The sequence below is a fragment of the Canis lupus genome, chromosome 25, assembly GCF_048164855.1.
Source record: "Canis lupus baileyi chromosome 25, mCanLup2.hap1, whole genome shotgun sequence".
Classification (NCBI taxonomy): Eukaryota; Metazoa; Chordata; class Mammalia; order Carnivora; family Canidae; genus Canis; species Canis lupus.
The window spans coordinates 3,348,704-3,360,255 of NC_132862.1; the positions used below are offsets into that span (position 1 = coordinate 3,348,704).

Here is an 11,552-nt window from a genome sequence, read left to right on the forward strand (position 1 = left end):
TCTCCACCACCAGCCCTACTAAGAAACACAACACATTTACACATACCCTAAATCAGATGTTGAAAACATAGAACATGCTCAGAGCCCTCTCCAGGGAGAGACTCAATTTCTAGGACAGATGATGCTTGCTGAATACCAAACCATCACTGCCACACCACCACTCCACCCCCCCCCCCCCTTCCCAAGCAATCAAATTCTCTTTCAGGGAGAATTGAAGGCCTTATGGGTCATGAGTTCCAAAGAAAAAATGCTGCAGTATTTCAAGAACCAGGTTACAGGCAACGTGCTACAGAGCTTCCAGCAGTTTAAGTCTGATTCCCCTGAGATTCCTACCAGAATGGTACCGGATGCTAATGTTCTCCAGCCATTTGCATTACACATCAAAAAAAAAAAAAAAAATTGGGGGGTGGGGGGAAGGAAAGAAAAAAAAGTCCCCTCACCCCGCATTATCTTCTAATGCACGTGGAGAAAAGAGAGGTACAGAGAGATGGTGAAACAGCGAAAGCCTACCACACCCGAAATCTCCTTTGCAAAGCTAAAACATCCCCCAGCCCTAACACATCGATAGCTCTCTGAAGGCTCTCCAGGTTCAAACTTGAGAAAATAGTTATAAAAAGCACTATTCCCCCCTTTGCTCCCAAAGCCCTCACCCACATTTCCTGCTTCCATTCCTGCTTCTCCGGTGCCCGCCGTGCACTAAAAAGAATTTTCCTCGGGCGGCAGAGCTGGCTCCATGCTAATGATTTCTCCCTCTCCCTGAATTAGCCAGATGCAGTGCCAAGTTTCTCCCCCCTCTCCCCAAACAGATGACATCCTTTAATCCTGAACCCTGAGGCCCAGAATCTTGGAATCTCCCGATATAAAATGCATCCCCCCCCCCCCCGCCCGTGTTTCAAAAACTGCAATGTAAGTGAGGAAGAGGGCACGGGCACAGGCACAGGGTGGAGTAGTTGGAAGGAATGCATGGCTCGAAGAATCCTATTTGTCAGACTGCAAAAAATGATTCGCACTCCCCCCACCCCCCAACACCCGACCTCTAAGCTGAGGCCTCCGCAGGGGTCTGAAGGCCCCGGCTAAGCCCCCACCCCCCCTGGAAAGTTAACAGCCAAGTCTCCACCGGTGGTTGCCGCAGGGATGGAGCTGAGCTCTAAGCAAAAATGCAGAGGCTCTGCGGTCCCCCAGGGACCAAGTGGGAACCAGAGAGGAGGGGTCCAGGTCTCTGCAGCTGGGAGTCCTGTAAGCCGAGCGCGAGGAAGCCCGGGGCGCTGCTGGCAGGGGTGGGGGGGGAAGGGAGGGAGGAAGGAGGAGAGCAACGAGCTCCGCATCGGGTGGCGTAGGGATGGGGGTGGGGGAAGGGGGGATTCTGAAAGTGATGTGCTCCCCACTGCAGGAATCCTGGCCTGCCCAGGAAGGTCCCGGGGGCCCCCCGCACCGCCCCAGAGCGCCCAGCCAGGCAGGGACGGGCGCACCCCAGGAAAGGGCAGGGGGAGTCCCGGGCTGCTGCGGCCGGTAACGACCCGGAGCCCGGGGGGGGGGGGGGAGGCTGCGGCAGGGCGCGGGGGAGGGGCAGGGCGGCCCCGACCCGACAGCGAGGCCCTCCCCGGGGAGCCCGCGGGGCCCCGACCGGTCCCGGCCTCCGCCTCCGGGGGGCTGCACCGCCGCAGGGGCCCGCGGGAGGCCAGCGCCCCCCGAGCGGCCCGGGCGCGACCTCCCCGCGGCGACCCGCACGCACGGCCGAGGTGCGAGCCTCGCAAACAGCCGTCCGCCAGCGGCGGCCCCGACCCCGGCCCCGACCCCGACCCCGACCCCGGCCCCGGCCCCGGCCCCGACCCCGAGCCCGAGCCCGACCCCGCCGCGCGCCCTGCGGCAGAGCCCCCGGCGCGGGATGGGCGAGGAGCGCGGGGAGGCCGGCCCCGGGCGACTTACGGCGGCGGCGAGGGCGGCGGCGGCGGCGGCGGCGGCCCTAGCGCGGGGCCCGGGAGGCGCGGCCGGACTGCAGAGGCGCCGGGGCTGCGGCGGGCGGGACTGCGGTGGGCGCCATCTTGAGGCTCCCCGCCCGCCCCCCGCGCCCGCCGCCCCGGCACGAGCCCCGCCGCGCGCCCCCGCCGCCGCGCGCCCCCGCCCCGCCCCCGCCCCCGCCCCCGCCCCCGCGCCGACCCCCGCCCGCGCCCGCCCGCGCCCGCGCCCGCGCCCGCGGCCCACCTACCCCTGCAGGACGCGCCCGCTCGCCCGCAGCGCGCCGCGCCGCCCGCCTGCCCGCCTGCCCGCCTGCCCGCCCGCGCTCGCTGGCTCCCGGGCCGGAGTCCCCGCGCCGCCCGGACCGGATCCGGGGCGAGGCAGCAGGGCGCCGGCAGGGGGCGCCGCGCCCGAGCGCCTCGCGAGCGTCCCCGGGCCCGCCTCCCCGACGCCCCCGCGGAGCCGCGTGCAGGGCGGGGGGGGGGGGGGTGCACCGGGCTGGGCGGCTCGGGTCCGCGGCGGGACACCCGCCAGCACCGGGGAGAGGAGCCCGAAGGTGCGGGCCCGCCTCCCCGACGCCCCCGCGGAGCCGCGTGCAGGGGGGAGGCCGGGGGGGGGGCGCGGAGTGGGGGGCGCACGGGGCTGGGCGGCTCGGGTCCGCGGCGGGACACCCGCCAGCACCGGGACCTGGAGCCCGAAGGTGCGGGCCCGCCTCCCCGACGCCCCCGCGGAGCCGCGTGCAGGGGGGAGGCCGGGGGGGGCGCGGAGTGGGGGGCGCACGGGGCTGGGCGGCTCGGGTCCGCGGCGGGACACCCGCCAGCACCGGGGAGAGGAGCTCGAAAGTGCGGGCCCGCCTCCCCGACGCCCCCGCGGAGCCGCGTGCAGGGGGGAGGCCGGGGGGCGGGCACGGGGGGCGCGCACCGGGCTGAGCAGCCGCGGGACGGCGGGGGAGCTGGAGCCCGAAGGTGCGGCGTGACCCTGGTGGAGGCCGCGAGTCTCACCTGTCTCCGGAGCGGCGGCCGCAAGGGCGACGCCCCGCAGTCCGGCCAGGCTCCGCTGTCGGAGAGCCGACACCCCTAAGCACAGGCAACTCCATCTACAGGATCTTGGGGCGGCTGAAAGACAAACCAAACACACACACACACACACAAACCCAAAACCCAAAACAAAACCAGAAACCCCGCAGCAGTCTATCAGCAGCGGTTGGAGCGTTGGGATTCGGCGCACGGGGCCCCGGTGGCGGGAGGAGGGACACGCCGCATCCCTGACGGCCCCCAGGTGGGCCGCTGCGTAAGGGCACCTCCATCCTTTCGGACCTCGGCAGGCGCGAACGTCTGAACCGCCTAGGAGGAGGCGGACGGTGACAGTGAGAGCGCCCCTCAGTCAGGGTCCCCCTCCTACAGGTGTCTTCCCACCGCAAGTTCGGTGGCCAGGCTGCCGCTCACCGGCCGCGTGGCTTTGGAACCCGATCAGCCTGTCTACACCGCAGGAAAAGACTTGCAGACGCTGTCAGTGAGAGCGAGCGACCGCGGCACCAACCTGGGCGGCTCGTGGGGAGGCTTGGAGAGAGGGCATCTCACCTGGCGCGCGGTGTGCCCATCACGTAGTGGGCCAATGCCTACGTTTTTAAGTATCTTTACCGAGATGTATGTGACATGCGATAAGCCACGCAAGTTTAGAGTGCAGAATTTTGATGTGTGTGTACACGCAGGAAATTATCACCACCATCTACCTACCCGTCACCTCCAACATACCCGTCACCTCCAAAAGGTTCCCCTGCCTCTTTGTAATCCTTCCATGTATCACTCTCCCACTCTCTCTCTCTCCAGGCAACCACTAATCTGCTTTCTATTACTGTACATTAGTTTGCATTTTTCAGAATTTTAAATACATGGAATCATACAGTATGTACCTCTCTTTCTTTTTCTTTTTTTTTCTTTTTTATTTTATTTTATTTTATTTTATTTTATTTTATTTTATTTATTTTTTTTTTTGGTATGGCTCCTTCCTCTCACACAACTGTCTTGAGATTATCCTGCTGTTGATGCCACAGTTGCCTATCAATAGCTAATTTTTTTTTTATTGCTGAGTAGCGTTCATTATAGGAATATACACAGCGTGTGTATCCAGTCACTTGTTGATGACATTTAGGTTATTTCCGGATTTGCCTATTAAAAATAAAGCTGATAGTGTTTGTGTGCAAGTTTTTGCATGAATATGCTTTGTGTGCATATGCTTTAATTTGTCTTGGGTATAAATGTCTAGGAATAGAATGACTAAGTCCAATTATAGGTGTATATTTAACTTATTAAGAAAGGGCCAACCTACTTTCCAAAGTGATTGTGCCATTTTATAGTCCTACCAGCAGCATATGAGAGTTTCAGTTACTCCGTGTCTTTGGCAACATTACCTATGATCTTTTGTCTTTTAGCCATTCTAACTGGTGAGTAGAATGGCTAAAAGTATCTTACTGGGGTTTTGATTGGCATTTTCCCTAATGACTAAGATATTTAGCATCTTTTTCTGAGCTTATTGTAATCAGTAAATCTACTTGGGTGAAGTGTATGTTCAAGTCCTTTACCTATTTTTAAAGTCGGGTCGTTTGTTTTCTTATTGTTGAGCTTTGAGAGGTATGTATATATTCTAAATACAGTCTTTTATCAGATACATGATTTGTAAATATTTTCTCCCGGTCTGTGCATATCTTTTTGTTCTTTTAATTAGTGTCTTTCAAAGAGCAGAAATTCTTAATTTTTATGAAGTCTGATTTATTATTTTCTCTTCTTCTATGGATCATGTTTTTGTAGTCATACCTAATGTTTTTTTTCACATGGATATCTAGTTGTTCCTGCACTATCTGATTACCTTTGTACCCTTGTTGAAAATCAATTATTCAGCTATGTTGAGGGTCTATTTCTGGATTCTCTATTCTGTTTCATTGATCTATCTTGACACTAAACACACTGTCTTGATTGCTCTAGCTTTATAATATATCTTGAAGTCAGCGTAAGCCTTCTGATTTTGCTCTTGTTTTTTTTTTCCCCTGTATTGATTTTGCTATTTCAGGCCCTTTGCATTTCCATATTAATTTTAAAATTGACTTATCAAATTATGCAAAAATAAAGCCCCCTGAGATTTTAATCAAGATTGCTTTCAATACATAGATTAGTTTGGGGAGAACTGACATGATAACAACAACATAGAGTATATCACTCCATTTATTTCGGTTCTCTTTAATTCATCTCAACAATATTTTGTAGTTTTGAGAATAACAAGTCTTGTTCACCTTTCTGAGATTTACTGCTAAATATTTTGCATTTTTGATGCTCCTGAATAGTATTTTTCAATTTCAATTTCTGATTGTTCCTCAGTAGTACATAGAAGTACAATTAATTTTTATAAATTAATTTTACGTGCTGCAATTTTGCTAAATTCACATATTAGCTATAGTAGATTTTTTGTAGATTCCATTAGATTTTCTACAAAGACAATCATGTCATCTGCAAATAAACACAGTTTTGTTTCTTCCTTTGCAATCTGAATACTTTTTGTTCCTTTTTCTTGCCTTGTTGCACTGGTTAGGACCTCTAGTACTTTTTGAATAGAAGTTGTAAAAGCAAATATCTCTGTTTTGTTCCTCATCTTAGGAGGAAAATATTCTATTTTTCTTTTGATATGATGTCAGCTATAGATTTTTCCTAGATGCCCTTTATTGTGTTGAGGTCTTGTCTATTCTTACTCTCCTGAGAGTTTTATCAGGAATTGAACTTTGCAATCCTTTTTTTGCATATGGCTTTTGTTTTTAGTCTGTTAATATAGTGAATTACACCCATCTATTTTCACATATTAAACCAACCTAATAATGTATAGATCACAGAGTATTATCCTTTTCGTATATTGTTAGATTTTACTTACTAACACTTTGTTAAGAATTTTTACATCTATGGGATGCCTGGGTGGCTCAGTGGTTGAGTGTCTGCCTTCAGTTCAGGACATGAGCCTGGAGTCCCAGGATCAAGTCCCTCATCAGGTTCCCCACAGGAGGCCTGCTTCTCTCACTGCCTATGTCTTTGCCTCTCTGTATCTCTCATGAATAAATAAAATATTTTTAAAAATTATTACATCTATGTTCACGAGGTTTATTAGTCTGTAGGTCTGTAGTTTTCTTGTAATGACTTGTCTGGCTCTGGTATCAGAGTAATGCTGACCTCACAAAAAGAGTTAGGAAGTATTCTCTCTTCCTCAAGTTTCTGGAAGAGTTTGTATAGAGTTCATATTAATTATTTCTTCTTTAAATGTTTGGCGGAATTGCCCAGTGTGATTACCTGGGCCTGGAGTTTTCTTTGAGTGAAGGTTTTTATTTTTTTATTTATTTTTTAAAAGTAGGCTCCATACCCAATATGGGGCTTGAACTCATGACCCCAAGATCAAGAGTTGCATGCTCTATTGACTGAGCTAGCCAGGCACCCCAAGGGAAGGGTTTTGTTGTTGTTGTTTTTTAAATTTGTTTATTTATTTGAGAGAGAGAGAGAGAGAGAGTGTGTGTGTGTGTGTGTGTGTGTGTGTGTGTGTGTGTGTGTGTGAGAGAATGCCCAGGGAGACAGAGAAGCAGACTCCCTGCTGAGTAGGGAGCCCAATGTGGAGCTCCATCCCAGGAAAAAATTTTTAAGCATAAATGTAATTCCTTTAATAGTTGTAGGGCTATTCTGATTTTTAAATTTTTTTCTTGAATGAACTTGGTAGTCGTTTCTTTCAAGAAATTTCTATTTCAGGCAGCCTGGGTGGCTCAGTGGTTTACAGCCGCCTTCAGCCCAGATCCTGGAGACTAGGGATCGAGTCCCACGTCGGGCTCCCTGCATGGAGCCCGCTTCTCCCTCTGCCTATGTCTCTGCCTCTAGACTCTGTCTTTCTCTGTGTCTCTTATGAATAAATAAATTTTAAAAATCTTTTTTTTAACTAAAAAAAAAGAAATTTCTATTTCATCTAAGTTGTTGAATTGATGGGCATAAAGTTGATCATAATATTCCCATATTATTCTTTTACCATCAACAGAATGTAGTAATAATGCTAACTCTCTTATTCCTGAGATTGGTAACTTGTGTCTTCTCTCTCTTTTTTTCCCTAATTAGTGTGGCTGTAAGTTTATTAGTTTAATTGGTCTTTGCAAAGAAGCACTTTTTGGTTTCATTGGTTTTTCTCTACTGATTTTTGGTGTTCTATTTCATTGATCTTTATTATTTCCTTTACTCTGCTTACTTTGAGTTTCATTTGCTTGTTTTCCCTAGTTTCTCAAGTGGAAGCTGAAGTAATTGATTTGAGACCTTCTTCTTTTCTAAAATAGGCATTTATTGCTATAAATTTCTCTCCAAGCACTGCTTTAGCTGCTGCATCCCACACATTCTGATATGTTGGATTTTCATTATAATTCAGTTAAAGAAATTTTCTAATTTCCCCTTTGATTTCTTCTTTGCCTCATGGATTATAAATGTATTATTTAGTTTTCAAACATCTGTGAATTTCTTAAGTAACTTTCTGTTGTCAATTTCTAATTGTATGCATTGTGGCCAGAGAACATGATTTGTATGACTTAAATCTTTTGGGGGGACTTGTTTTATGGGCCAAAAATATGATTTATCTTGGTAAATGTACCGTGTGCAATTGAGAAGAGTGTGTTTTTGCTGTTAGATGAAATGCTCTACAAATGTCAATTAGGTCAAGTGGATTGATAGTGATATTCAAGTATTCTATATCTTTACTGATTTTTTTTCTATTTGTTCTATAATTTTTAAAAGAAGTACGTTGAGGGGCGTCTGGATGGCTCCATTGGTTAAGCATTTCCCTTTGGCTCAGGTCATGATCCCAGGGTCCTTGGGTGGAACCCCACGGTCAGGCTCCCAGCTCAGCAAAGAGCATGCTTCTCCCTCTCCACCTAACTGCTGCTCCCCGTTTGTGCTCTCTCTAAATATATATCATATAAAGGAATAACATCTTTAAATAAAATAAAATCAAAGTGGTATGTTAAATCTATGAATATAATTGTAGATTGGTCTGTTTCTTCTTGCAATTCGATCAGTGTTTACTTCATATTTTGAAGTTCTGTTATTAGGTACCTTAATGTTTGGGATTGTTATGTCTTCCTGATGAATTAACTCCTTTATTATTATGGAATGAACTTCTTTACCTCTGGTTATATTTTTACTCTGAAATTTACTTTGTCCAATATAGACTAGCATGGTATTTCTTTTTACATTCTTTTAATTTTGCCTATTTATTATATCTTTATATTTAAAGTAGGTTTCTTTTAGGCAACATACATTGAGTCTTGGTCTTTTCTTCCCATCTAATATCTCTGTTTTTCAATTGAGATGGTTAGACCATTTACAGTTCATATGAGTATTAATATGGCAGAGGTTAAATCTAATAATGTGCTCTTTCCTATTTGTTCTTTCTATTCTTTGTTTCTTCTATTTTCTGCCTTATTTTGATTAACTAGAATATATTTTGTCATTCCCTTTTACCTATATTGCTAACTTATTAGCTGTAACTCTTTGTTGTGTTATTTTGCTACTACATAAATTTAAATATTACCTTAACTTGGGTACTAAATTAAACTGTAAGTAAGTTCTCTGACCATTTGAATTTTGGGTGCTTTGTACACAGTAGGTTTTCAATATATATACTCACTTAAAGTATGAGCATTTGTTTCTTCTCATCTTGCATCAACAGACTTTTGGTGATTGAATGCTTAGGGTGCTCCAGATAACTGAACTAAAAGTTGGTCTCAGTTGAAGCAGGCCTCATACTACATAAAGAGATGGAGCACTGATTTCCAATATGGTAACTAAATCAAGGTAATTATAAGGAGAAGGAAAGAAAGAAATTCAACAAAAATGGTTAAAACTAGAATTATTAAAGCTGTTTGTAGCATATTGTATAAGAAAGCCAATGTGTAAATACATTAGAAAAATAAGTTTGAGGTCCCAGATTAAAAAAAAATAGGTTCAATCCCGTAACATAAAGAAACCCTTTTCTCATAATAGATGCCTCTGTAAATAGGTGTTTTTTTTTTTTAAGATTTTATTTAATTATCCATGAGAGACACACAGAGGGATGCAGAGACATAGAGGAAGAAGCAGACTCCTCGAAGGGAGCCTGATGCGGGACTGGATCCCCAGACCCAGGATCATGCCCTGAGCTGAAGGCATACGCTCAACCACTGAGCCATCCAGGCATCCCTGTAAATAGTTTTTATCTTGCATTTTCCAAATCTCTGATTGTTACAAGCAGGATGTATGTCTTCCTTATTGAAGCTACTTTTCCTGGAAATCAGTCCCTTTGGAGCTATAATCAGACATTTGCCAAACAGTGAGAGAGGACAGAGTTCTGTATCCTTTCTCCAACATTTTAACACATGTGGAAATTCAGCCTCTGGGATCACATGGGGATCAAATAATAGAATCTGTTACTTTTAAGCTCCCAGGTAGCTAAAGTTACAAACTTTTTGATATATAAGAATATTTGCTGACTCCATGAGAATCTTTGAAGTCATCAAAAATGTCAAGGATTTCCTTTAACAACTAGGCTCATATCAGAAAAAAGCTCAATGCACTGAGAAATGAGTTTCCATTTAAAACTTTCTTTTTTTTTAAATTTTATTTTATTTTATTTATGATAAGCACACAGTGAGAGAGAGAGAGAGGCAGAGACACAGGCAGAGGGAGAAGCAGGCTCCATGCACTGGGAGCCTGATGTGGGATTCGATCCCGGGTCTCCAGGATCGCGCCCTGGGCCAAAGGCAGGCGCCAAATCGCTGCGCCACCCAGGGATCCCCGAGTTTCCATTTAGAAAGATGAACGAGGGATTAGATTTACCCAGTGTTGCTCCAGAGGGTGAAACCAAGACCAGGGGTGAGAATTCCTAGGAGAGAGATGCCAACTCAAAAGGAGGAAGGATGTTCTTACAGAGCTTGATCAGCAGCTAAACAGACCACCTCTGAGGAAAGGAGCCAAGGTGTTAGTTCAAGGAGATGCTGTAAGATCAGTCATTCTGGACATTTTAGGATCAAGGACTCCTTTGCAAATCTGATAAGAGCTATGAAATCATTCCTCCCAGATAAATTCACAGACCCATGCACACACATGCACATAGACTAAGGCACAGTTTTACGTTCAGTTGTGAGGCTCGTCCTTGAATCCCAGGTGAAGAATGTCCAGTGTACACAGATGTTTAAAGTATGAAGTGGGACTATGCTCCTTCCCGTCTGAGAGCCTGTCACCCTCTGGTTCTATCCGCATCACCACTTCCACCTTTAGAGGTCATCTAGGGCTTCCTGATGGAAATAGAGCAGAAGTACTTTCCTTTGGGATGTTCTCCTCACTTCTCTTTTTTACCTTTTGACCCAATAATAATTTACTTAATCTTCTATCTCTCATTCCAGACATTACTGCTTCCTCTAAATTTACTGCTCCCTTCAATGAAAACAGGATTAATTCCTTAGCTTGCTGTGATGCCAGCAGACTCCAGTCTGAAGATTTTATCTCTGAGATGACTCCTAATCTCCCACAGTGGCGAGCCCTGCAGAAATATTGGCAATGTGGAAGATACCACCCATTCTTCCTTTTCACTGCAGCCTGTGCGAAATCCCTGGCAACAATGTGCCTCACGTGCTAGCCTGTGGACTTTTAGACTATCCTACTTTTCGTTTATCTTACTTTTGGCTTATCCGACTTTTTATTATAGCTTTGTAAATAATTTACCAATCAATTTGGTCAAATTGTACCTACGAGAGCATACTCCATGCCTCCAGGTCAGCACCTGGAACCCCACCGATGTCACTACTATGCACTCTATGCAGTAAGTCCTCACTCTTTGATAGGCCCTCTCATCACAGTCATTTCTCATAATGCTCAGCCATGTGGACGGTGAAGCCAGGTGTCAGGGATTTAAATCTGAGCATCAGGGATCCCTGGGTGGCGCAGCGGTTTAGCGCCTGTCTTTGGCCCAGGGCGCGATTCTGGAGACCCGGGATCGAATCCCACGTCGGGCTCCCGGTGCATGGAGCCTGCTTCTCCCTCTGCCTGTGTCTCTGCCTCTCTCTCTCTCTCTGTGACTATCATAAATAAAATAAAATAAAAAAAAATCTGAGCATCACCAAGCCTTGTAATCTTGGGCAAGTTATATAACTGGTCTGTGTTGGTTTCTTTAACTATTAAATGGATATCTCATACGGTTGTTGTGACAAGATTATATTAGTCAGTGTACATTCATACTTAGAATGGCACCTACTAAGTACTCTATAACCATTAATTTATTATCCATATGCTCAAGATCCATATGCTTTACTTACCTCATTTCTAATGAACCTTAAGTCCTGAGAACTCTTGCTCCCTAATGCTTTTGACTTTATATCCTCCTACCCACTGACATTGCCCTAACCATCGTTTGCCATTACTACAATGACAGGGGTATTATTAGTGGAGTATTATTAATTTTACTTCCCTCAATGCAAACTGGTACAGCCATTGTGGAAAACAGTATAGAATTGCCTCAAAAGGTCAAAAATAGAGCTAGTCTATGATCCAGTAATCGCACTACTG

At 46.8% G+C, this 11,552-nt stretch overlaps 1 protein-coding gene and 1 long non-coding RNA gene across 6 annotated transcripts in view; one reads left to right on the forward strand and one right to left on the reverse strand.

Annotated features, from left to right (window-relative positions):
* SCN8A (sodium voltage-gated channel alpha subunit 8) overlaps nt 1-3,108 on the reverse strand; it is a 178,593-nt gene extending 175,485 nt beyond the window's left edge. For 2 of the 4 annotated variants that reach the window (XM_072797855.1, XM_072797859.1), the window contains exon 1: nt 2,207-2,277. The gene's annotated coding sequence lies outside the window, so the exon portion shown is untranslated. Of the gene's footprint in view, nt 1-1,926; nt 2,060-2,206; nt 2,278-2,957 lie in introns of those variants that run through there. The other 2 variants (XM_072797858.1, XM_072797857.1) reach the window with 2 other exon arrangements.
* Nucleotides 2,946-11,080, forward strand: LOC140617068 (uncharacterized). Of its 2 annotated transcripts, none has more exons than XR_012017323.1 (3): nt 2,946-3,602; nt 8,683-8,807; nt 10,394-11,080. It is a non-coding gene; the product is annotated as an uncharacterized lncRNA (long non-coding RNA). The 2 variants fall into 2 exon arrangements; XR_012017324.1 differs by having other exon boundaries at nt 2,946-3,464.
* Nucleotides 11,081-11,552: the final 472 nt, after the last annotated feature.